Source organism: Megascapheus bottae, unplaced genomic scaffold (genome assembly GCF_031878675.1).
Source record: "Megascapheus bottae isolate mThoBot1 unplaced genomic scaffold, mThoBot2.hap1 HAP1_SCAFFOLD_78, whole genome shotgun sequence".
In the NCBI taxonomy this organism is placed as follows: domain Eukaryota; kingdom Metazoa; phylum Chordata; class Mammalia; order Rodentia; family Geomyidae; genus Megascapheus; species Megascapheus bottae.
The window spans coordinates 800,313-805,171 of NW_028327510.1; positions in this window are offsets into that span (position 1 = coordinate 800,313).

Consider the following 4,859-nt stretch of genomic DNA (forward strand, 5'->3'; position numbering starts at 1 on the left):
TAGGGCTAGAGCTAGGGTTAGGTTTAGGGTTAGGTTTAGGGTTAGGATTAGGTTTAAGGTTAGGGGATGTCAAGGGCTAGGGTTAGGGTTAGGGTTAGGGGTAGGGCAGGGGCTAGGTCTAGGGTTAGGGTTAGGGTTAGGGTTAGGGATAGGGCTAGAGCTAGGGTTAGGTTTAGGGTTATAATGAGGGTTAGTTTTAGGGTTAGGGTTAGGGGTAGGTGTAGGGGTAGGGTTACTGTTAGTTTAGGGCTAGGGCTAGGGTTAGAATTAGGGTTAGAGGAAGGGTTAGTGGTAGGGCTAGAGTTAGGGTTTGGGTTAGTGTTAGGGCTAGGGCTAGGTTTAGGGTTAGGGGTAGGGTTAGGGTTAGTGGTAGGGGAAGGGGTAGGGGTACTGTGATGGTTAGTTTTAGGGTTAGGTTAGGAGTAGGGTTAGGGTTAGGGGTAGGGGTAGGAGTAGGGGTACTGTTATGTTTAGTTTTAGGGTTAGGTTAGGAGTAGGGTTATGGTTAGGGGTAGGGGTAGGAGTAGGGTTAGGGGTAAGGTTAGGGGTAGGACTAGGGCTATGGGTAGGTTTAGGGTTAGGATTAGGGTTAGGGCTAGGGCTAGATTTAGGGTTAGGGTTAGGGTTGGGGTTAGGGGTAAGGGTAGTGTTAGGGTTAGGGTTAGGGTAGGGTTAGGGGTAGGGTTAGGGGTAGGGTTAGCCTTAGGGTTAGGGCTAGGGCTAGAATTAGAGTTAGGGTTAGGGTTAGGGTTAGGGTTAGAGGTAGAGTTATGATTAGGGTTAGGGTTAGGGATAGGGTTAGGGTTAGGGATAGGGTTAGGGGTAGGGGTAGAGGTAGGGTTAGGTTTAGGGTTAGGGTTAGGGATTTTGTTTGGGTTAGGGTTAGGGTTAGGGTTTGGGTTAGGGGTAGGGGTAGTGGTAGGTTTAGGGTTAGGGTAAGGGTTAGGGGTAGGGTTAGGGTTAGTGGTATGGTTAGGGTTAGGTTTAGGCTTAGTTGTAGGGGTAGGGCTAGGGCTAGGTTTAGGGTTAGGGTTAGGGTTCGGGCTAGGGCTAGTGTTAGGGTTAGGTTTAGGGTTAGGGCTATGGGTAGGGTTAGGTTTAGGGTTAGGTTTGGGTTAGAGTTAGGGGTAGGGGTAGGGTTAAGGTTAGGGTTAGGGATAGGCCTAGAGTTAGGGTTAGGTTTAGGGTTAGGATTAGGGTTAGGGTTAGGAGTAGGGCTAGATCTAGGTTTAGGGCTAGTGTTAGGGTTAGGGTTAGGGTTAGGGTTAGGGGTAGGTGTAGTGTTAGGGTTAGGGTTAGGGGTAGGGGTAGGTGTAGTGTTAGGGTTAGGGTTAGGACGAGGGCTAGGGCTAGGGTTAGAGTTACGGTTAGGATTAGGGCTACGGCTAGGGTTAGGGTTAGGGTTAGGCATAGGGCTAGAGCTAGGGCTTAGATTTAGGATTAGGTTTAGGGTTAGGATTAAGGTTAGGGTTAGGGCTAGGGTTAGGGTTAGGGTTATGGATAGGGTTCGGGCTAGGGCTAGTGTTAGGGTTAGGTTTAGGGTTAGGGCTATGGGTAGGGTTAGGGTTAGGGTTAGGTTTGGGTTAGGGGTAGGGTTAGGGTTAGGGTTAGGGTTAAGGTTAGGGCTAGGGGCTAGGGTTAGGGTTAGGGTTAGGGATAGGGTAGGGGTAGGGTTAGGGTTAGGAATAAGTTTAGGGATAGGGGTAGGGTTAGGGGTAGGTGTAGGGTTAGGGTTAGGGGTATTGTTTGGGTTATGGTTAGGGTTAGGGGTAGGTGTAGGCGTATTGGTAGGGGTAGGTTTAGGGTCAGTGGTAGGGTTAAGGTTGTGGTTAGGGTTAGGGGTAGGGTTAGGTCTAGGGCTAGGGTTAGGGTTAGGTTTAGGGTTAGGGCTAGGGCTAGTGTTAGGTTTAGGGTTAGGGTTAGGGTTAGGGGTAGGGTTAGGGGTAAGGTTAGGGTTAGGGCTAGGGGTAGGGTTATGGTTTGGGTTAGGGGTAGGGGTAGGATTAGGGTTAGGGGTAGGGGTATGGGTAGGTTTACGGTAAGGTGTAGGGGTAGGGGTAGACTTAGTGTTAGGCTTAGGGATAGGGTTAGGGCCTGGGCTAGGGTTAGGGTTAGGGTTAGGGCTGGGGCAAGGACTAGGGTTAGGGTTATCGTTAGGGTTAGAGGTAGGGTTAGGGTTTGGGGTATGGTTAGGGTTAGGATTAGGGTTAGGTTTAGGGGTAGGTTTAGGTTTAGGGGTAGGGGTAGGGGTAGGGTCAGGGTTAGGTTTAGGGTTAGTGTTAAGTGTAGGGTTAAGGTTAAGTTTAGGGGGAGGGTTAAGGGTAGGGTTAGGGTTAGGGGTAGGATTAGAGTTAGGTGTAGGCATAGGGGTAGGGTAGGGTTAGGGTTAGGGTTAGGATTAGAGGTAGGGTAGGTTTAGGGTTACGGTGAGGGCTAGGGCTAAGTTAGGGTTAGGGTTAGGGTTAGGGCTAGGGCTAGGGCTAGGGCTAGGGTTATGGTTGGGGTTAGGGTTAGGCCTAGGGCTAGGTTTAGGTTTAGGGTTAGGGTTAGGGTTAGGGTTAGGGCTAGGTCAGGGGCTAGGGCTAGGGTTAGGTTTGGGGATAGGGCTAGAGCTAGGGTTAGGTTTAGGGTTATGATGAGGGTTAGATTTAGGGTTAAGGTTAGGGTTAGGGGTAGGGGTAGGGGTAGGGTTACTGTTAGGTGTAGGGCTAGGGCTAGCTTTAGGATTAGGGTTAGAGTCAGGGTTAGTGCTAGGGCTACAGTTAGGGTTCGGGTTAGTGTTAGGGCTAGGTCTAGGGTTAGGGTTAGGGTTAGGGGTACAAGTAGGGGTAAGGTAGTGTTATGGTTAGTTTTAGGGTTTGGTTAGGAGTAGGGTTAAGATTAGGGTTAGGGGTAGGGTTAGGGGTAGAGTTAGGGGTAGGGGTAGGGGTAGGGGTAGGGGTAGGTTTAGGGGTAGGGTTAGGGCTAGGGCTAGAGTTAGGGTTAAGTTTAGGGTTGGGGTTAAGGGTAAGGGTAGTGTTAGGGTTAGGTTTACGGTTAGGGTAGGGTTAGGGCTAGGGTTAGGGGTAGGGTTAGGGCTAGGGCTAGGGTTAGATTTAGGTTTAGGGTTAGGGTTAGAGGTAGAATTAGGGTTAGGTTTAGGGTTAGGGATAGGTTTAGGGTTAGGGATAGGGTTAGGGGTAGGGGTAGAGGTAGGGTTATGGTTAGGTTCATGGTTAGGGGCATTGTTTGGATTAGGGTTAGGGATAGGGTTTGGGTTAGGGGTTGTGTTAGTGGTAGGTTTAGGGTTAGAGTAAGGGTTAGGGGTAGGTTAGGGTTAGTGGTATGGTTAGGGTTAGGGTTAGGCTGTGGTGTAGGGGTAGTTCTAGGGCTAGGGTTAGGGTTAGGGTTAGGTTTCAGGCTAGGGCTAGTGGTAGGGTTAGGTTTAGGGGTAGGATTAGGGTTAGGGTTAGGGTTAGGGTTAGGGTAGGGGTAGGCTTAGGGTTAGGGTTAGGGTTAGGGATACGGCTAGAGCTAGGGTTAGGTTTAGGGTTAGAATTACAGTTAGGGTTAGGAGTAGGGCTAGGGCTATGGTTAGGGCTAGTGTTAGGGTTAGGGCTAGGGATAGGGGTAGGGGTAGGGGTAGGGGTACTGTTAGGGTTAGGGTTAGGGTTAGGGGTTTGGGTAGTGTTAGGGTTAGGGTTAGGACTAGGGCTAGGGCTAGGGTTAGGGTTAGTGTTAGGGCTAGAGTTAGGGTTAGGGTTAGGGTTAGGGATAGGGCTAGAGCTAGGGTTAGGTTTAGGGTTAGGTTTATGGTTATGATTAAGTTTTGGGTTAGGGTTAGGGGTAGGGGTAGAGTTAGCGGTAGGTTATGGTTAGAGCTTGGGCTAGGGTTAGGGTTAGGGTTAGGGCTAGGGCTAGGGTTACGGTTAGGGTTAGGTTTACGGTTGGAGTTTTAGGGTTAGGGTTATGGGTAGGGGTATTGTTAGGGTTAGGGTTAGGGTTAGGGCTAGGGCTAGGGTTAGGTTTAGGGTTAGGGTTAGGGTTAGAGGTAGAGTTAGGGTTAGGGGTAGGGTTAGGGTTAGGCATAAGGTTAGGGGAAGGGGCAGGGGTATGGTTAGGGCTAGGGTTAGATTTAGGGGTATGGTTTGGGTTATGGTTATGGTCAGGGTTTGGGTTAGGAGTAGGTGTCGGGGTAGGGTTAGGGTTAGGGGTAGGGGTAGGGGTAGGGTTAGGGCTAGTGGTAGGGGTAGGGGTAGGTTTAGGGTTAGGTTTAGGGCTAGAGCTAGGGCTAGGTTTGGGTTATGACGAGGGTTAGTGTTAGGGGTAGATTTAGGGTTAGGAGTAGGGGTAGGGATAGGGGTAGTGTTAGGTTTAGGGTTAGAGTTAGGGGTAGATTTAGGATTAGGGATAGGGTTACAGCTATTGGTAGGGGAAGGGTTAGGGTTAGGGTTAGGGTTAGGGGTAGGGTTAGGGTTTGGGTTAGGGTTAGGGTTAGGATTAGGGTTCGGATTAGGGGTAGGGCTAGGGCTAGGGTTAGGGTTAGGGTTATGGCTAGGGCTAGTGCTAGGTTAGGGTCAGGGTTAGGGTATGGGTTAGGGATAGGGCTAGCGCTAGGGTTAGATTTAGGGTTATGATGAGGGTTAGGGTTAGGGTTAAATGTAGGGGTAGGGTTAGGGGTAGTGTTATGGTTAGTTTTAGGGTTAGATTAGGAGTAGGGTTAGGGTTAGGTGTAGGGGTAGGGGTAGGGTTAAGGTTAGGGGTAGGGGTAGGGGTAGGTTTAGGGTTAGGGTTAGGGCTAGGGCTCGAGTTAGGTTTAGGGTTAGGGTTGGCTTTAGGGGTACGGGTAGTGTTAGGGTTAGGGTTAGGGTTAGGGTCGG